Source organism: Anser anser (assembly GCF_964211835.1).
Source record: "Anser anser genome assembly, chromosome: 2".
Taxonomy (NCBI): domain Eukaryota; kingdom Metazoa; phylum Chordata; class Aves; order Anseriformes; family Anatidae; genus Anser; species Anser anser.
The window spans coordinates 70,867,485-70,889,643 of record NC_139721.1 but is presented as its reverse complement, the minus strand read 5'-3'; the positions used below and the strand labels follow the sequence as shown (position 1 = coordinate 70,889,643).

General features: G+C 38.8%; 1 long non-coding RNA gene across 1 annotated transcript; it reads right to left on the bottom strand.

The window, feature by feature from the left end:
• Window positions 1-3,868: 3,868 nt before the first annotated feature.
• LOC310894729 lies at window positions 3,869-14,763 on the bottom strand. The gene is made up of 3 exons (XR_014580120.1): window positions 14,321-14,763; window positions 4,924-5,099; window positions 3,869-4,504 (listed from the first exon to the last, which is right to left on the bottom strand). It is a non-coding gene; the product is annotated as an uncharacterized lncRNA (long non-coding RNA).
• Between the last annotated feature and the right edge of the window lie 7,396 nt (window positions 14,764-22,159).

The following is a 22,159-nucleotide window of genomic DNA, read 5'->3' as shown; positions in this document are numbered from 1 at the left end:
CAACAACTAAAGCACTGGTGTGTTATCAGCATTATTCTCATCTGAAATTAAAAACACAGCACCATACCAGCTACTAGGAAGAAAATTAACTCTATCCCAGACAAAACCAGGACACTGGTTCTCTTCAGACAGGAGCTGCTCATGAACTACTTGTGATTAGTTGCAATTTTCAGTGCTGTGCTTTGACATGAAAACTGCAGTTCACGAGCAAATGATGAGCAGCACAGACAGATGCAGAAGGGGTAGAGCAGAAAGCTGTGGATGGATCCCATCTGCTTTTTTTTTTTTCTTCCCATCCCACACATCAGCCAGAGACCCCATTATGTCAGATATTTTCATCTTTTTTCTTAATTCTTTTAATTAATATTCTGAAGTACGTTTAGAGCGAAGGCATGCAGCAATATTAAACATAGGTCTAGATTTTTAGAAAGTTACTTTTTACAGCATTCTATTTTGTGTTTTTATGGGACTGTTCAGAAAACTGTCAGTTTCCTATTTCCCCGTTGACACATTGGCTTGTGTGATTTGTCACAAGGGTTGTCTGTGTCATATTATGTGACATAATACAAAGAAGCTGAGAAAATTAGATGTGACAAGCCAACTAATGCACTGAGCCAGCAGGGAAATTTAAAAGCAGTGCATATCTTAAAACAGAGTTGATTTCTCCCTTCTCCCCTCTCCATCCGTCCTGTCCCCCAAGCCCACATGGTTTCTCCTGCAACACAGTGAGGGTCAATTCTTCATTACCTATGTTTAAGCAGCAAATTTTCCTTCCAGCATTGACTGTGACAAATAAGTATTTTCTCATAAGCCAGAATACAGGCAACTAAGTTTTATTTAGTGCTGTCTGGAGTCTGAAATCATGTGTATAAAGCTTCTTCCAAGAGTAAAGAAGTAAGCTATGAAGAAAAAAAGCAATATTCAGAGAAGATCTATGAATAAAATTCCAGTCTGTAAGCAATAATAAACAAGGTTAGCTAGAGAAAATTGCAGTAATCATCAGCAACATAAAAGTAAAGATGCATCCTTTGCACAGGTAGTGTCTTTCAATAGCAGTAAATAATTTTATTATCAGGTTCATTTAGAGTTGCAGTACTACAGCAGTATCTGTTTTTCCCTCCCTTATCACCCAATTCCTGTTGGGTCTGGTTTGTAAAGAAAAACAATGCAACAAATTCCCCATTATCAGTTGTCAACATTCCTGGAATTATAGAGAAACCTATTCTCCCAATACTTGGATATAATACAGATGTTAGTTTGTAGTAACAGTATGAGACAATAAGTCCCTTTTTCACATAGCCTATTCTATACTGTCATGACATTGGAATACTTCTAGGATAGATATTCTAGATTTAGAAATATTATGCTAGAGTAAAAATATTCTTAGAGTAATTTCAATTAAATTTGAGAATTATAGTTAATTGTGGGCAAAGCCTGAATTTTTGTTTAAAGCATTTGATCAAGCTTTATATAGAAATTCTCAAAACATTTGGATGACCAATGGGACAATTTAGAATTATTGTGCCGTAATAACCACCATATGAAAAATATTCTTTTCTGTAATGGAAACAATATGGATTTATAAGAAATCATAAAACAACTTAGAATACAGGAATCTATGTACTCTCAGACTTCTACTTGCTCAGTACCTTTTTTTTTTTTTTTTTAAGATTGGTTATATACTGGTTGCTTCATAATAGTGTCATCCTTTGCTTATTTTAACAAGTGGTAAAACTGTGTATACTTGGGGAACATATGCAGAACATAGCATTTTAATCACTTTTATTCTTCAGATTTAATGGATACAATCAAAAAAGCATAGTTTAAAAAAAAAAAAACTCAAATCCCAAAGCAATGTCTTGATTGAAGCAATTTTAACCCATAGTGTAATAAAATTATACTTTATAGTTCCTGTAAAAAGAATTAGGCAGTGCAGAATATCACTTAAAGTACAATATATTTTAGGACTTCCCATTTAGACTCATTTTATTCATTTCTTTCTTTCTTATTGCAACCCTTATAAAGCTACTTTAAAGTAGAACCCATTAATATTTGTATAAACATTTCCAGATTTCCTCACGGAAACCTCTACAGAGGTGTAAAATAAACATAATTGTTTTGCTGATGTGTGATCTGTGAGGTGGCTGACTTTAGTATCATCATAACAATAATACCTGAAACTTGGTACCAGCAGTCCTGTTACCTCAAGGCTGTCTAACCCTGTGGGGCTGGGACTCCACATACACATCCTGTGTTCCCAAACAGAGGGTAGGTAACTGGGGCTAGATATATATACAGAGCATTGAAAATAATAATAATAATAATAATAATAATAATAATAAAAAATGTTGGGACCCCTAAGTCTGGATAGGATAGGGTCACAGTTGGCCCTCAGCACAAGAAAGATTTGGACCTGATAGAGCGAGTTCAGAGGGCTATGAAGTCGAGCAAAGATCTGGAGCACCTGTCCAAGGAAGACAGTGCTGGGGCTGTTCAGCCTCGAGAAGAGAAGGCTCTGGGGAGACCTCATTGCAGTCTTTCTGTACTTAAAGCAAGCTTTTAAAAAATATGGAGAGTGGCTTTTTACACAGGCAGATAGTGATAGGACAAGGGGAAATGATTTTAAAGTAAAAGAGAATAGATTTAGATTAGACATCAGGAAGAAGTTATTCACTGTAAGGGTAGTGAGGCACTGGAGCAGGTTGCCCAGAGAAGCTGTGGATGCCCCATCCCTGGAGGTGTTCAAGGCCAGGCTGGATGGGGCTTTGGCCAACCTACCTAGTGGTTGGCATCCTTATCCTATCTTTGAGCCCTCTGCATCATATTTTCTCCCCCTTTCCTCTTGAGGAGGGGGAGTGAGAGTGAGGTTGTGGTAGAGCTCAGCTGCCCACCCAAGCAAAACCACCACACCACTACAACAACTGATATAGAAATTTCATTAACCTCCCTACCACTAAATAAATAAATAAATCAGCAGCATTCATGATGATTTCACTTAAAAACCCTCATGTTTACCTAACACAACCTAACATAAGCCTTTCAGTACTTAAAGGGGGCTTATAAAAAAGGTGGAGAGTGACTTTTTACAATGGCAGATTATAGGACAAGGGGGAATGGTTTTAAACTAAGAGGGGAGATTTAAATAGATGTTAGGAGGAAATTCTTTACCCAAAGGGTGGTGAGGCACTGGCACAGGTTGCTGAGACAAGATGTGGATGCGCCATCCCTGGAAGTGTTCAAGGCCAGGTTGGATGAGGCCCTGGGCAACCTGATCTAGTGGAGGGTTGGAACCTGATGATCTTTAAGCTCCCTTCCAACCCAAGCCATTCTATGATTCTACGACTATGATTTACTAAATGTCTGTAATCAGTTCTTGCTTTCTTATATTGCCTTACCTTGAGGAAAAAATCTTAAGTCTTAAATCATCCTATAAGAAACATACATATTTCATCACAAAGAAGGTGGCTTGCATGACTCTTGACCTTGTAGCAATTAGTTTTGTACACATTGACCCCTGTGGAACTGTAAAAGCAACATGAAAGCATTTTGCTTTCTGCCCTATGCAAAGTATATCTAAGCTGGTCACAGGAATCAGGTCTATGTGCTGAAGACATAATTCAAAGTTACTGAAATCTGAATCTCTTCCATTGGCTTTGCATTAGGTAGATAATTCTGCAGTCAATTATGCCATTCAAACCTTGTTAAGCTGCACTAAGAAAGTGACTGAGATGAGATCCTACATGGAGAGCAATCACAAAAATTATACTCAAAAGACACACTAGGTCCGTATTTGCAAGTCAAATTACTTTTGCCATAGCGTACTAACCATCTTTCTTTCAAGCTAATCAATGCAAGACACATGTCATGTCAGATCCTTTTATTTTTATACCCTCATTGCCCTTAAAGTCAAATGCTTGGTATGAAGGGACAAGCATGATTATTAGACTAAATATAATTAAAAATTGACTAATGACTACTTTGCATTCACACCATAAATATAGGACAACTGAGTCAAGCTTACCAAATGGTTAGAAGTTAAGAAATTTACAAGTAAGATTAAAGCGTTTGTTTGTTTTAAGCACACTACTAAGACTTGTATGGATCTCCCAGTCTATTCAGCTAGTGAGCTGTCTGTACAGAATGCCACATAGTAACCACCTACATTACAGAACAGATGCTGTCTTCAGGATATATAGAAGCTTACACCCATCAAGATCAGTACTTGGAGCTCACAAAAACTCTTACCACCTTGCTGCATGTTCACTAGGTCACAAATGCAGGGACAGGACTGGTGTACTGTGGGGATCCACCAGTTCTGTCTGAGTTACCAGACAGAAGCAAGTAACTTCTCAGATTAGGTCTGAGACAGAAAACTGTACATTCACTTGAGTGGTCCCAGGTCACATAAACTAAAAGTGATAAAACAAGGCAGGTATAGGTTGAAATGTAACATGTAGTCAGCACAGGGGAGACATTTAGGAAGGCTTCTTCAATCTGGCATTACCTGCAAAAGAGGACAAATAATGACCAGCAACCTTGCAGGTAATCCAGCTGAATGAAGGGCAGCAGAATTCAAGTGAAAAAACAATTTACCAAATTCAAAATAATTGCTTCTGTATTTTAACTTACCAATTCCTAACAACAATTGTAAAAAAAATAAAGTAAAATCAATTTTCCTTCAAATGATGCACAAAAACTGTAATCCAAAGACCCATAAATGATCCTTTTTACCGAAATAGCTTCACTATTTTGCCCAAATAATTTCACTATGCTCAGACCTCTCAGAGACTGATAACATGTCAATGTATTATCAGCATTCACACATTCACCTTTGACTTTTGAAATTTCTTTACAATTAAAAACATCACCACTAGACTTGATAGGGCATCCAGAAAAAAGAAGTTTTACTGGGCCTTCACTTACATTTGGTACTTGTTTGTTACAGGGACACTGTGAGTGTTTCTGTAAGAGCAGGGTTCCCTTTTTGGTAAGTTTGCCTTGGATTCATGCAGTATGCTCCTGAATTCATCTCCAGTGGGCTCAAAATAACATCCCGTCTGGGTGAGTCAAGGTTGAAATCATGCACTGGATGACCCCACCTGAAACATAGACAAAGCATACCTCCAACAGAAAGGAAGTACATCTTCTCTAATGTCCTTCAGCATTTGCTCTCTATGCATGCATGGGATCGTAAGAACATTTGTAAGAACAAAGCAATCTGCAATCGCTGTACAGAAACCTATTTCACATCACCCAGTAGATAAAAATGCATAGCATACACCCAGAAGAGACATCTGGCATGAAAATCAGTGCCAGGAAACATGCAACATGGGCATGCTAAAACCCTAATGGATCACACCAAATCAAACTAACTCCAGTGCTCCCCTCTTCACACTATATCAGTTATTTATATAGATACACCTTCTCTGACCAAACAACTTTTTCCAAACAGGAAATTTTCTCTCTTCCCTCAACTTCAGTGATCTTTAGAGGTCACCTCTGTCCTTCACATAATAAAAGAGCAAACTCATTATCATATTCATCATATTTATGTTCTATTCAACGGACTGAATTTTTCATGTTAAAAGTGGAACTGCATGTAGATGGTTACAGAATATTGGTTAAATGAGTTTTTTTTCTGTAGATTGTAGTTAAAGGAAAGTACTTTTTTTTTTCTTGAGAAGAGAAAAACACATAAGAATTAATTATTTGGAGGGAAACATTTTAGGTTGATCAGTTCAAAGCAAGGTGAAAATAGCAGATTACCTCCATATGCAGGTAATAGGAATACACAGGAAAGGAAGTAAACTTCATTATAGCAATAGTTATGGAAGACCTTACATTTTTCATCATTTTACCTCAGCACCAATAGCACCTTCAATGTGATGACAAACCACCTCACAAACACCCCCAAACTAACTTCATTGGAAAATGCTGTCTGACATCTCCCATGTATTTTTGACATCAAAGCGGCAATTTAAGGAAAACTTCTGCCAGAAGTTTAATTTTAAAACCATCAGACAGAGTCTTGAGAGCTGCCAAATGGTTCCACAATAATTTTAGAAACAGAAACTCTTAATATGCTTTACAAGAAGTTCATACAACCTATCTCCCTATGGTGGTGTTTACCCTGATAATTTTTAACATTATTCATTAATGGTTAATTTTCAGTCATAATAGTATTGGAATAGGCCAAAATTAGATATGCATAAATATAGAATATAATATAGGATGTAATTTTCACTACTTCTTAATTGTGAGAGTGAGGGAGACCAAATGAAATTGTAAATGCTATGTAATTTAAAAAGAGTAGGAAAACCGAGAGATTTTTTTCTTAGAACTACAAGAACACATCAGGGAGTAGTAAACTAGTCACATGCGCTGTCTCAAAGAAAAACTAGTTGCATATGCAAGTCAAATTTCGCAATGTAGCTTAGCCTCACTGAAAGAGAGAAATTGACAATATTGAAACATTTTCCAGCAACATTTTAAAAATAGGGCATTTCACTCTAAAAAGTTGTAAAGTTTCATTGTTTATATTTTCAATATAAAACAATTCAACTTTTCAAAAGGTATGTCAGCAGGCAGAATTTCTTTAACAAGGTTTTTAGAAGTCAGAGTCATACAGGAAGGAGAAAATATAATCCAGTCCCTCATCCTATATTCAAACCAAACCAAACACTAAGAGAATGGAACATGGGTACTCAGGACATAGTTCTTACATTATTGCCTAAAATATCAATTCATAGCCGTGTGCCCTATTATGGAAGTCAGTTTCCATTCTTATAGTACCTTCTACTGAAGCTATCACTTTTGTGATGAAAATCTTCAAGTCTTAGTAATCAGATATAGAAATATCAAAATATAAGTTGTTGGGAGGAAGGAAAGAAACATACATTTTTTTCTTACTATTTGACAATATATATATGATCAAGAGAAAAAAACAAACAATAATTAATAATTAATAATTCACCTGCTGAACCAAAACATAAATCCTGAAAATTGTTTCCCTTTGCTTCTCAGAGCAATTTGCATCCATTTTGATTCAGACAAAAGTTAGCCCAAAATATAGAAACATTTTGGAAAAGAAAAAAAAAAAAGAGCATGTTGTTACAATGCTGAAAACTTATATTTTCAGGAATTTATAATCAAAGAAAAACAGAGTACGGATTAACAAAACTGCCAGAGACAGCAAAAGTATTGGTAATAGTTTAGTTTTCACCCTGGAAAGCCTGTTGTTTCTCTCTGCATGGACAAATACCACCAAATGTAAAACACTGCCAACAGATATTAAAAGCAACCCATCCTAAGACACCTATGTTGGTCAGATCTAAAAACATACACAGCATCTACCACGATTAAGATTATATGTAGCACTCTAAAGGTATTGAACATCTGCTTGAAATTGATTTATCAAGGAAGGGAAGTATAGTGCAAAACTACCCATGCAACAGATTCCTTACCAACAGGAATACATCATTTTCAGCCACAAACACTCCTCTATAGCAAAAATATACTAAAGAAATAAATTCATTGCTAATCACCTGCTAAAACGATGCTACAACTGATGTGTGAGAAAATGGATGTGGGGGTTTGTGCAAACCTCAAGAAAAAAAAAAAATCCTTACACCATTGTCTTTAAACATGTCCTGTTTGAAACCAGACCATGTTATTAAAATCTTACCAAGAAAAAAAAAGTCACTTTTGATTCAAGTGACAGGATTTAATCTGATGGAAATGAGATAAACAAGATTTTATGCTGAAGCAAAACACTCTTTAGGTTAAATAAAATGAATTGGAAAGAGATCATGTTTAGGATTACCCATTCACATTAGCATATGATAAGGGATAAAATGTAAAAAACGTGGTATGAGTGAATGAAATATTCCAGTACACAGCTTATTAAGCATTCCTAGTTATCTTCAGAAAAGCAGAGCAGTTCCAATAAAACACAGACATGTTGATGTTTTTATACTTTCCAGTTAAATCATCCCTTTTAGAATTTAAAGAGCCTGAATGAATTTTCCCCTTAAAAATACAGAGCTCCTGTCATCAAAAGCAATCAAGTCAGAGCCTCTTCAGTTTAAAGGACTGATACTGCTTGGGTTACATGCTGTAAATGGTATTCCCCAATTTACACATTCATGAATTAATTTCTACTTGATGGCAAGTAGAAATTAATGGCATACTTTTCTTAAGACAGAGTGCAAGACAGTTATTTTTTATCCTGAGAACACCTGCTAAAACACCTTTGCTGTGCATACACACAGTAAATGGACCAAGATAGACAATAATTCTCAGACAATTGCACAAGAAGAGAAAGCAAACACTGATAAATGTGTCCTGGTTTCCTTCTAGGAAGAGAAGACAGACATTTCATTTACTACTTATAAGAAAGGAGGAGGGGGAAGTAACGAGAAAAGAAATTGAGAAAAAAATGAATATGGCAGCTTTAAATAAATATTAAGAGGTCTGTAACTCCTAAACAGGAGACATTTGAGGATTCAACAGAAAAAGCATCAGAGGAAACTGAAGACACTTGAAAGTACATAGAATATCTAAACTATGCAAAACACTGGACAAAAAGATATTGAAATGATAAGTTTAAATGAAAGTACACATTTTTTACCCTTTTTATTAAAAAAAAAAAAAAAAACTATAGATTTGGAAAGCTCCAGAGGAAAAGTGAGAATTTTACTTCAACTCTTTCCAAAATTTTTAATATAAAAGGAACAATATCGGGTATTATAAAACAAGATCACATGGTATAAAATATGCAACTTAACCTGTTCTGTGCTTTCCTATTGTAGTGGGTTTACATGGCAAGGTTTTGTAGCAGGGGGCCATAGGGGTGGCTTCTGTGAGAAGAATCCAGAAGCTGCCCCATGTTAGGTAAGGGCCCCACTGCTGACCAGAGCAGAGCCAATAAGTGATGTTGTTTGCGCCTCTGTGAGGGCATATTTAAGACAGGGAAGAAAAAAAAACAAAAACACTGCCACACATCAGCTGGGAGAGTGAGAGGAGTGTGAAACAGCCTTGCAGGCACCGAGGTCAGTGAAAAAGGAGGGCAGGAGGTGCTCCAGGCACGCAGCAGCAGTTCCCCTGCAGTATGTGGAGAGGCCCCTGGCGGAGCAGGCTGTCCCCCTGCAGCCCATGGGTCCCACACGGAGCAGATCTCCACGCTGCAGCCCATGGAGGAGCCCCCGGTGGAGCAGGTGGATGTGGCCTGGAGGAGGCTGCGGCCCATGGAGAGCCCCCGCAGGAGCAGGCCCCGGGCCGGAGCTGCAGCCCGTGGAGAGGAGCCCACGCAGGAGCAGGGGGTCTGGGGGGAGCTGCCGCCCGTGGGGGATCCAGGTTGGAGCAGTTTTTTCCTGAGGGATGGACCCCGTGGTACGGAGCCATGTGGAAGCAGTCCTTGAAGAGCTGCTGCCTGTGGGCAGCCCCCGCAGGCTCAGTTCAGGAAGGACGGCATCCCGTGGGAGGGACCCCACGCGGAGCAGGTGCAGAGAGTGACCATGAGGGAGCGGTGGAGACGAAGTGCTATAGACTGACCATAACCCCCACACCCCTGTTCCCCCGCACTGCTCAGAGGGAAGGAGGTGGAAGAGGGTGGATGGGGGGAAGGCATTTTTGTTTTCTTTCCTTTGTTTCTCACTTCTCTAGCTTGTTAGTAATAGGCAATAAATCTTACTGTCTCCCTATGCTGAGTTTGTTTTGCCTGTCACGATAATTGTTGAGCGACCTCCCCATCCTTATCTCAACCCTTAAGCAGTTTGCATCGCATTTTCTCCCCCTTCCCCTTTGAGGAGGGGGAGTGAGAGAGCGGCTGTGGTGGAACTCTGCTGCCCACACGAGTAAAACCACCACACCTATAGGATAGAGTATTTAAGCTTCAGTAAACAAAGCTGGAACAATATTATGAATTTTAAAAGATGCTGACAGGTAAAGAATAATGTAAAAAGCAAATATTTTTCAGAAGCATGATTTAGTTTAATTTATAAATTCATACTGAAGTTGTATCTAAAGAAATTGAAGAAGATCAATTAAGTTACTATTAACATTTCTGCAAACTATGAACCTTTCTTGTATACCAAGAAAGGTTGGTACCACAATGGCATGAGGCCCAGGCCTGCTCCTCAAGTATACAGTAACAGGCTGCCTGGGTATTCCCATTGGTGCAAAGATGGTGTCGAGCGAAGGCAGGAGCATCAGCCAAAAAGCCGTGTGGGGCAGAGACGTTCCCATCGTCCAGAACACAGCATGGGACCCAGACATGCCCATAAACCAGACATCAGCGTGGGACCCAGGCATGCAAATTGACCACAGAGTGGTGTGGCACCATGGCACACCAACCAGCCTGAAAACCACACAGGTCAAAGGCATTCCATTTGGCCCAGCATGCCACGGGGCCCAGGCATGCCTATTAGCAGGACAGCAATGAGGAGTCCGCGGAGGTGAATCCACCACAAGATGAGAAGGAACCAATGGAATTAGATCCATTGGTTTGGGATCCATCCAGGTTTTGTTTGTTTTTCTTATTTAAAAAAAAAAAAAGTTTTTAGTAAGTTGTTCGAGGGGCCAATCACTCCCACTAAAGTTTTTCATTGTTTTTATAGACACCTGTCTTTATGCCAGAGGTCCCTGCTGTTACTATTACCTGCAGTGACAAGATATCTCAAGTAATAAACAATACCACATTTTGTAAAGTAGAACTATGAGTAAAGAGCAAGCCAGTGCACTGAGAAAAAAAGAGAAGAAAATATTTCCATAACTGTAGCTACATTTTCACCAGCACTAGCTCTGTGAAGGGAAGAGAGCTGGTGACATTGGTTTAGAGCAAAGAAGTTTAGCTTGACAGAAATGAAAGCTCTTTCTTATGTACAGGAGTGCTCTCCCATCACAGTAACAGGAAGGAACATCTTGTGATCTTGGAAGAAAAGCTTCTATCCTGCTCTTCTTTCCTCTCCATCTACATCTTCATAAAAGACCAGCTCAGAAAAAGCCTTCATATGGATATTTGATTCTGTCTCTCATTTCCAACTTTTCTTTCCCCACCTCAATTATAACTAATGAAATCAGTTTCTATGTTGAGTTATATTGTCTAACAGCAAGAGCTTGGGGCCCTTTCACAATATCTGTATAAATATGATCCACAGCAACCTCCAAATACATAGAAAACATCTCTCCAAGGCTAAAACGTCTAGTCAACTGCTTGCTCCACTAGTACATTCTTTATTTAGAGTTTCCTAAGTGACTTGCTTTTCTTGTTTCCACAACAAACAGTGCTGTTTTCTGTACTGAGTCTGGCTGAGATAGAGTTAACTGTATTCACAGCAGCCCATATGGAGCTGCATTTTATATTTGTGATCAACAAGTGTTGATAACACACCAAAGTTCCAGCTGCAGCTGAACAGACCTTGCACAACATTCGAGACCTTCTCTGTTTTTCACTCTGACACCTGCAGGGAGCAGGGCAGGATTGGGCAAGATGTTGGGCGGGGACATAGCCAGGACATCTGACTCAAATTGACCAAAAAGATGTTCCATACCATTTAATATCATGCTTAGCCATAAAACTGGTGGGAACCCATTTTTCCAAGGTAGCCATTGGTTAGAGACAGACTAGTCATCAGTCTGCTGGTGGGAGGCAGTGAGTGCTTGCTTTTGCATCACTTGTTTTGTTGTTACTGTTTTTCTGTCACTTTGTATACTGCCTTTATTATTCACAACAAGTTTTCCTTGCTTTTACTCTTCTGTTGCAGTTCCTCACCTGGGGTAGTATGGGGAACACATGAGACAGGACGCAAGCGACTGGGTGGGGGCTTAATTGCTGGCAAGGGTCAATCCATCAAATTTTCAAATGGAGAGAATGTATTTTTTTCTAGAGATCAATTGTTAGTCTTCACAGAAGTATCAGCTTAACAGACACTAATAATTTAGAAGCCAGCATTTGTTAGTGTACATTTTTCTGTAATATCCTGGCACAGATTGAGGATAAAAATGCAAATGTTTATTTTAGCAAACATCTGATCCTGATCTGCACAGCTGTCTACTGAAAATGACGAACTACGGCTGTGAAAAAGTCAGAAAATAACCATTAAACCCCAGAATATGTGAGACACAGCACCATCTCTAATCTTTTGAGTTGCTCCTGCTTAAACCTGGACTAAATTTAACCAATTTCATGAAATAGTTTATTTCCTGAAGTCACGACATTCAACACTGTCACTGAAAAGACTCAGCTAGCTGAAGAAACACGTTCAAGGCTACCTATCTTAGGTTCTGTGATCAATAAACTGCAGAAAATATGGAAAATATTTTCACCTCTCATCACTTCAAATGTATTTGAGAAACATTTGCTGTATAATTTTTTAAACTACAAAAACGTGCATAACATTCAGATATTTATATCACTACTATTTTCAAATGAGCATACATTATTCATATGGTCTCTATGTCAATAAGAGGATGACTACTACATGCAGTGCTTACCTAACTTATAATACTTCACAGAAAAGGGATCAAAACAGCATGTGTTCTGTGAGGGGAAAAAAAAATGAGAGGGAGAGAAATCCCATAATTGACAGGTAATTCACCGTCACTTCTTGACTTTTCCATCTTTGTGTCGTCACTGTAAAACTTAACATTTTTTTCCATCAAAACCTGCATTCCTCTGGGCAGCAAAGAGTTCAGGAGCTTTTTGGATTTATAAGCATACACACACTAACCCTCACCTGAGCAATCTCTTGTAGCAACATTAAAAAAAAAAAAAAAGCTTTAGCACGAATAAAAATATATTTGTGACAGCATTTTACTTATATTATTTTTATGACTTAGTGTCTGATGATGGGAAAAACATTTAAGAATAAGCTCACTTTTCCTTATCAAACACAAGCCTTTCAGTCTGCTGAAAGAAAAAAAAATAAAAAATAATGTAACAGGAATATATGGTTTACTGCATGACACATCTACAGCTGGGGGAAAGGAATTATTTGGCAGTTGTAGGTATATTTCACCTTGGAAAGCCAAATGCATCTTGCCAGATAATCTATCACTATTTCTCCATTTGTCCACAGGGCAGAAATTGGTCTTTCTATTTCTTCATCTCTACAACAATAAAAACATCCTTTCCTGTAAAATAACTCTCAGGATCCTGAGGACTGGAAGTCAGATTTTAAGTGCTGTAACTTACAATTCTGCTTCTGCTAACCTTTTGATAAGCATGTACTCCCATTCTGTAATAAGAGCATTACTACTACTAAGCTATCTAAAAGTTAATTTCAAATTTTAAAGTGTTTGGTTGAAACATACATACATAATAAATGATATTCCATGTATTATCAGCTAAAATGAGCCAATATCTGGCACTGAGGGAAAACAAGCCAAGCAGTACCTGTTCAACTAGCCATGATCCTACTTGGTGCACACACTTCATCCTTTGCTTACCAAAAAAATTCACATAATTAATAGTTACTCGTGTTCCACTGCACAAGCTAAATACATAGAATATATACACATATGCATAAATTTCTGTTTTTGTGCTTCTCTATACATATATTTAATTACTCAGGCATGAATGAATGATAAAAAAATGTAATATAGATTTAAACTACCTAATAAGTCTGCTTTAATTAACCTTTCTTGTAATTCCTGTTGGTTTAATATCATATAAGTATTGTTCCACAGGGTTGTTTTTGGAAATTGGCATAGTCTGACTAATTAAACTTCCCACAAAACTTCCCATATTAATTAAATATAGAAAAATATGTTCAAGGCATTTAAATAGAAAAAGGGTGCTATACCATTAAGTGTGCTGTAGCATCTGACCTACAGTGGAATTAAAACTATTTGTTTCTTCTGCAACTATACTATATGGTTGCTTTATGCATGTCAGTCATTTCCAACAGCCATTTAGTTTTAAATAGTAATAAATAAATAAATAATCAGAAAAGAAATATCTTACAGGAAGTCCAAAAAGAGCATCTGCTCTATACTAGCATTCATATCGGTGACTGACAGTGAATTTATAAGAGGCATAAGTCTCTCTAAAATAAAAAAGCTATTATATTCTACATGTAATTTCAAAGAAGCACAGAAAAGTTGAGGTTGGCAGGGACCCCTCTGATCCAACCATGCAGCTCAAGAAGGGATACCCATAGCAGGTTGCCCAAGATCACATACAGACAGCTTCTGAATATTTCCAAAGAGGAAAATTTCACAACCTCTCTGGACAACCTGTGCCAGTGCTCAGTCACCCTCATGGTAAAGTTTTTCCTGATCTTCAGAGGGAAATTCCTATGTTTCAGTTTGTGCACATTACCTCTTGTCCTGTCAGTGGGCACCACAGAAAAGAAACTATCTCCATCTTCTTTGCAACCTCTGTTCAGGAGTTCATATATGTTGACTAGATCTCCCCAGACCCTCCTCATTTCTAGGATGAACTGTCCCAGCTCTCACATCCTCTCCCCATAAAGATTCTCCAGGCCCTTCATCATGTCCATGGCCCTTCCTTGGACTCTCCAGGAGTTATGTGTCTCTCTTGTACTGGGGAGCTCAGAACTGAACCCAGCACTCCAGATGTAGCCTCACCAGTGCTGAGTAGAGGGGAAGGATCACCTCCCTTCACCTGCTGGCAATACTTTGCCTAATGCAGCCCAGCCATACAATCAGCCTGCTTAGCAGCAAGGGCACACTGCTGACTCATGTTCAACTTGGTGCCCATCAGGACCCCCAGGCCCTTTTCTGCCAAACTGCTTTCCAGACACGTGGTCCCCAGCTAGTCCTGGTACCTGGGGTTCTTCCTCCCCAGGTGCAGGGCTTTGCCCTTCACCTTGTAGAACTTCATGAGGTTCTTGTCAGCCCATTTCTCCAGCCTGTCAAGGTCCCTGTGGATGGCAGCATGGTCTTCTGGTGAGTCATCCACTCCCCTCACTTTTGTGCCATTTGTGAATTTACTGAGGATGCACTGTACCCCGTTTTCCAGGTCATTAATAAAGAGGTTAAAGAAGTCTGGACCCATTGTTGACCCCTGGGGTACCGCAGTCATTACGAGCCTCCAAGTAGACTTTGTTCCACTGACTACTACCCTCTGAATACAGCTGTTCAACCAGTTTTTGATCCACTTCACTCTCTGCTCATCCAGCCCATATTTCAACAGCTTCTCTATGAGGATCTTGTGGGAGACAATATCAAAGGCTTTACTGAAGTCCAGGAAAACAATATTCACTGCTTTCCCCTCATCTGTCAGGCTGGTGATTTCATTATTGAAGCTTATCAGGTTGGCAGGCATGACTTCCACTTGGTGAATCTATGCTGACTCTTCCTGAAGATTTTCTTCTTCTTGTGCCTGGAAATGTTTTCCAGGTTTAGCTGTTAAGTCAGCTTCCCAGGGATCAAGGTGAGGCTGACCAGACTATAGTTCCCCATGTATTCCTTCTTGCCCTCTTGAAGATGGGTGCCATTTATTTTCATTCAGTCTTTGGATTTTTCTCCCAGATTCCACAATCAAGTAAAAAATATTGAAAGTGGCCTCCCAATGACATCTGCCAGCTCCCTCAGCTCCCTCAACACTTGTGGGCGCAACCCATCAGCTTCCATGGACTTGTGAATGTCCAGTTTGCTTAAGTATTCGCTAACCTAATCCTCTTCCACCAAAGGTACATCTTCCTTGTTCCAGCTGTTCAACCTGATCTCTGTGACCTGGGATTCCTGAAGGCCAGGCTTGCTGGTAAAGACTAAGGAAAAGAAGGCATTCAGTACCTCAAACTTTTCACTGTCCTGGGTAACCAGGCCTACTGTTTCCTTCAACAGAGGTCGCACATTTTCCTTAGTCTTCCTTTTGTGACTGATGTACTTGCAGATGCCCTTCTTGTTGCCCTTGACATCCCTGACTATACTGAGTTCCATTTGGGTTTTAACTTTCCTAACTCCATCCCTGGATACTCCGACAATATCTATGTATTCCTCATAGGTTACTTGTCTTTGCTTCCACCCTCTGTATGCTTTCTGTGTTTGACAAAAAAGTAATGGCAATATTTTTGTCACCTTAGATTTCTTTTGACCCTGGATGAAGTTTGCATATCAGTTCTCTCTCTGACTAATTTTGCCTTTTGCAAGAGTTAAATTTGCATGTCTGCATTGAGCTGCTGCTGCTCATTTCTGAGAGCACATATCTGGCTGAACAGCAGTTGATACTATACTGTTTTGCACTGGTGTATTAAGCAAGTAGGATTCTTCATAGAACCTTGTCAGCAAGCTTAGTAGAAAAAAGAAAAAAAAAAAAGTAAAAAAAAAAAAAGTTGCACAGATGTGGAGAAGGAAACAAAAACAGATATGAGTGCAGTGAACCTAAATTGCTTTTTGGAGATTGCTAATTGGCAGAGGAGACTAATCTGTAATCCTGAAATGAGGCTGCCACAGCTCCATGCCCCCAGGTCCAACCTGTAGGAAGGCTGAGAACATATTGCCAGTAGGCATGCACACGAACATGAGTACGCACTACATATATGTATGTAGTGGCCAGACACTTCACAGTAACACAACATGCAACCATGAAATGCCCTTCCCTTATATCTCATAAAGTGTCCTATGCCCATAGCCAGTGACCTCCTCAGTCCAAGAGGTGATCCAGAGACATGCTCTTCATGGCTCATCTTGACAGGTTTCACACCTGGACATTGGTGTGAAACTGGTCGTTTGCCTCGTACAGCCCTTGGTTCCTGCCTGTGCTTGTGCCTCTAGGCATATCTGAGTTTGTAGAGATGGACTGCTGATGATCAATGGGCCTGGGAGGAGACAGAGCAAGGTATTACTTGGGCTCTTCCACCTACCATTGTCTGTCTGTGTTTCTCTGTGGGTGTGCAGATGAGTTTATTATTACATAACCTAACACTAATATGTTCAGGAAATATATATATTTATATATATTTGCTACTCATCACTGACCGTAGTCTACACTATACTTGACAAAAGAGTAGCAATGACAAATAAGCTATGCAGTCTAGTGCCAAATCATTTTCTGCCATGTTTTGTAGTGCTATCAAGAATACTATGGTATTGACTTGATATGAGTCTTGCTGATTGTTAAGATGAAAGTTAGGAATTGGTGTGAGCAGTTCCCACATTATAATCACTGATGGCAGTTTTGTTAGCTAACAGAATAAACAAATTTAACCTTCAACATCTCTAAAGGAAAGCCTGCTTTGCCATAATGAGCATAATCAGTAGGCTTTTGACATCAGTGGGAATACTCCTATTGACTGAAAGGGAGCTGGAGCACACATATTATGTGTGTAAGAACTCTTGAAATCTGATTTTACAAACTGATCTCTTGGTGGTACTTGGCTGATGGTTTAAATATGTATTGTAAACTTGTTTCTTTTTTAGTCTTTCATAGGCTTGAGTGTGCTAACTTTAAAAGTCTTAATTCTGTAGAGAGCTTGATGTCATTCTCAATTGAGTCAGCACAATATGCAGGTAAAATGCTTCCCATTTTTTTTCCCTTTTAAGCCAAGCAGTACTAGTAACAATTGTGCTGTAGGAAAGTGTTATAAATGTCAGGCATTCTTAATGGTTTAAGCATGACTCAAAACTCTCCATGGGAACATTTCTGATTGACTGAAATAGAAAATGAGAAGTGTGATAAAACAAATGGTTGTGTGTGTTTTGTGCCTGTGTAGACACACAAGGTGTCCTTTGGTCAGACCGGTGCAGACAAGAGTGTGCCTTATTCCTCTAATTCCAATGTAAGGCACATGAATAAAAGGATAGAGGTGATAACAGAAAAACAAAGCTTTTCCTTAATAACTAGCTTGCAGGCACCATAACATTGCACAGATCCTTGCCTCTTCTCAGTGCCCAATTTACTTGCCACTCCTACCACTGGTCTGGCTGTACACAGCAGTTACCAGGGTACATGTTGCTGAGCCATGGTGCCTCTGCCAGGAGCTGGCAGGGAATCATACTCAATCCTCATGACTAAGATGGATACATCTCTCAGTGAACCCCTGAGACAAGTTGATAATGTACAGAAAAAAAAGCAGGTTAGTAGTATTAATCAGACTTAAAGGGCATGTAATCAAGAAGAGATGCATGGCAACCTTGAGACGAGAAACTTGTTTAGCAGCAAATGAATACTTGTAGCTAATCCTCTAATGGACAACATGACAGGAAGACTACATGATGGCTTTCTCTGTATACACCCTCTGCGCTTACCAAGTTTCATGTTTTATGCTCCACAGTTATAGCCCATCTAATACTCCAGTGCCTTTTTTATTCTATCTTGCAGAGAGTCAGTAGAGATTTACCTTTATTTGCAGCCTGACATTTAAATATTTTTAGATGTCTTTTCAGGCTTTTTCTTGTATTCTAAATACTGAGACCTGTTGATTTCAATATATATACACAACTATATATCTGCATTTGCTGGCTCTGCTGACATTTTAGAAAACGGTAGCTATTTTTTTCTTACTCCTTGTGATGGTATGCTCCCCCCCTCCCTGTCACTTCTTGCCTTCCATCTGGCTGTTGCCTTGTTCAAACACTGGTAGTGGCACCTGAAGCCTTGCTCAGGCAGATAGTGACCGCAATATCTGCTCAAGCTGCTTGCTGGAGAAACTGACAGACAGCTTGCTCAGCAGCTGAAGACCAATGGAGCACATGCACGTGCACACACACATACACACACGCATATATATTTATATGTAATTATTAGTCCATCATCATACCCCATAAACAGTGAGTGGGCCAAGAGCCCTTTGAGCTCTTCTGCATGGCAGCTGGCTGCACAACAGGTTATCCCCTTGAGCTGGGATGCCTCCCAAGGTCACGCCTGCTGCAGAGATCCCTTATTCCTTGCTAGAGATGCCTTGCTGCAACAGATCCTTGGGAAGTGATTAATAGCTTGCTGTACTTCGTGAGCTTTGCTAAGGTTATATCTGAGATTGATTGTGCACATATAATCCTTAGACATAAACCCCTGACCAAGTCAGACCAGGAGTGGATTCAGCTACACCCAGGCTCCTTACTTCTTTGGTTTGGGGAGTGTAGAAAACAAGGGGGTCCACCCTGAACCTTGTGACTCTTGGAAAGTTTCCCTGACACATCTGACGTACTCTGTCCTCTCTGTAGTAAATAATCAAGGGTACCTTGCTATCTTGAATCGTGTTAACTCACTGTCTTATTAACAATTAAGCTTTGTTAGATCACTACTTTATATCAATAAATATATTGCTGCTTCTTTCTTATGACCGAAATATATAATTTCATCCACAACATTCCTTTATGCTAAAAGGTATTATTAAAGCTTCATTAATCAACTGTTCAGAGTGTGATTGCTCCTGAAAAGCTCTCAAAATCTGGCTTTTTACTACTTTCATTAGTGCTTAATTAAGAGAGGAGATGTAAACTGAAATCTTCAGCCCACTTAGAGATAAGACAGTACTTTTCAGAAGAGAGGTTCAGAATGTGGTCTGTTTCACAAGTGAGTTACAAAAAAAGCTGTAAATTTAGACCAAAGTTTTCTGTATAGACTAGAAATATGACAGTTCTCTGCCAAGAAGAGTGGTAAAATTGGGCCATCACCTTAATTTGTAATCTATAACTTCACTATATGCAGAAATAACAGTAAATAACAATAAATGCCTGAGAAAACCATGAATAGATTTGCAAGCAAGGATTGCCCATGGACGATTAAAATCTTCTTCACTCTATGCCCAGTCTTCTCAGCTTGTGTAATACTGCTCTGATTCTCTACTTGGTGTGGTGTGGTCTACCTAATGTAATGCTATAAAAAGGATGAAAATACTTGTGGTGCAAAAGAAGCTTGGGAATGATGCGGTTTGATGAGCATCTTGCTTTGTTGTTGCTGTTTGTTGGGCTAAGTAGCCCATGAGAACCAGGCTTTGTGCTATGACAAATGTGCTACACTTGAGTAACTGTGTTATCATATTATAGTTACCCTTATTACTTTTCTCTTTAGTCAACATCTGAATGCTTGGCACTTGTTCTGATTTCCTATAATAGAATTAAAGGTATTTAGGGAAGAAAAAAGAAAGAACCGTTTTTCGCCTGTGCTATGGGGAATCAGCTGTCATACTCTCAATTGCTTAATAAGATCAGGATGTGATTTCTTACTCAGGAAGGCTAACTATTTTAGTCCCTGATCCAAATTTAGTCAGTGACACTGAAATTGTAAGTTGTGCTGATCCAACTAAGTGACTGAGCATCATGGCCTTAGTTGTTTGCAAAAGAATACATGGGCTTAATGTTCCATGGAAGCAATAAATATTATGAATTCTGATGATGATGAAAGAGCTGCTTACAATGGATCTATGCATAGATCTGGAACATTTAGTAATGCTTAAAATTTGAAAGGGGGGATTTTTATAAAAGGTGTGTGAACAAGATGGATGGAAGGGTATGTGAACAGGAAGCAGGTGGTATTTTGGGTCTGAGAAGGAAATGGGAGACTAGCTCAGTATACCACTTCGAATTTTAGATCTTTGAACTGCATCAAGAATTAAATAATATTTGAGATCAGTGTTTGTCATCTAGCTCTCTTAGTGTATATATGCTTATTAACCCTAAACTAAACCCCATAACTAAGATTTTTGAGACATTGATGCTGGAGTTTGTGCGTAAATTGTAAGGTGTCAACTTGTTGCAGAGATAATGAATTGGATATAAGTTTGGTGAAGGGGAAAATGGTTTGCCTAGGCTGGCCAGAATGCATTTTAATTCATTTAAAAAGTGATGGAAAGCTATTGACTTTCACTGCATCAGTGAATCGATTTGATTCACTGCATATTTTACATACAGTAGCACTTTGCAGACCAGGTTATGCTATACCTGTGACAGTAGCCTCAAGACACATTTCATTCCTTTGTACCTGTAGAGTTTAATATTAAATTATTCCTTTGGAGCAGTGGCAGAGAGGAGGTATGATCTGGCCTCATCTTGATGTATTCCTGTTGAACAGAGACAGAGATTTGCGAGGAACTGTATTCTTTTCACAGTAATAATTAAAAACATTGATAAGATTTGCTGACGTTGGGAAACATGCATACTTCTTAGTAGACACTCTCTGACTATGGTACTGATACGTCCCATCTTTTACCCTAGGGAAGCTCAAAGCACACCTCTTGTTATGCATTCATTACAGAATTTTAATAAATTACTCTTTCACTTTGCATGTCATTTGTCTAGTCAATGTTGCTTTCCTCTGCATTGTAAACACATTTCTCTTGTTCTTGGCAAAAAAGAACTTTGTTATTTCTGATGCAATACACATGTATGTTTTTCTCTGAGTCCTTTTGTTGATACCCTATCACCATAATGACAGAAGTCCCTGTAGATCACTAAATTTAGTGACATTGAACTAAAATTTTTATGAAAGCAATTGCAAACTTGTTACTCACACAGTTTATTCTCCCATGAATGGAGTTTTGGTTATACTGGTTAATTACATCATTGACATACCACAGTCTTTTTAACATGGAAAATGCATTTATTAAGGAACAGAATATTTATTTCACTATCTTCATAGTTATTTGAGGTTATATAACTGTTTAGTTCAATAGGGAAAATAAATACTGTATTTAATGTTACCAGATGTTAGAATATGCATATGCTGACTTTTATTTTCTTGCTGCAGACATTCAGGTTGAAGGTTTGCAGTCTTGTGTAAGTACTCAGGTTTTAAATATTGGTGAACACTTTGCTTATGGGTGCAAATTAGGGAATGATTATAAATAAGGCTTGTTAGTGTTTTTTTTATCAAAATGCATTTTTTTTTTTGAATTTCCTACTCCTCTGTAGGCATATATTCCCTTCCCATAGTGTTCTGAGGATTACCTTAGCAGCTGTTCTTCCATGATGAAGAACATCTGATAGTCCACAAGTCAACACACTACCTAATAGTCAATGAGTCTGGGTCCTGTTCTAGTTCCCGTTATTCAGTATTCTGCTGCTTTAGGTATGAGTTTGGGAGAGAATGATTCTGAAAAACTGTAAGGTATTTGACTATAATAAAATTTAAAATTAGCATACAATAGCATGACTGTAAATAACTCGAGCAGTTTTTACATGGAAACTGAAGATAGTGCCTATCTTACCTACAAATATCAGGACTGGATAGGACCTCAGATCACTGAATACATAT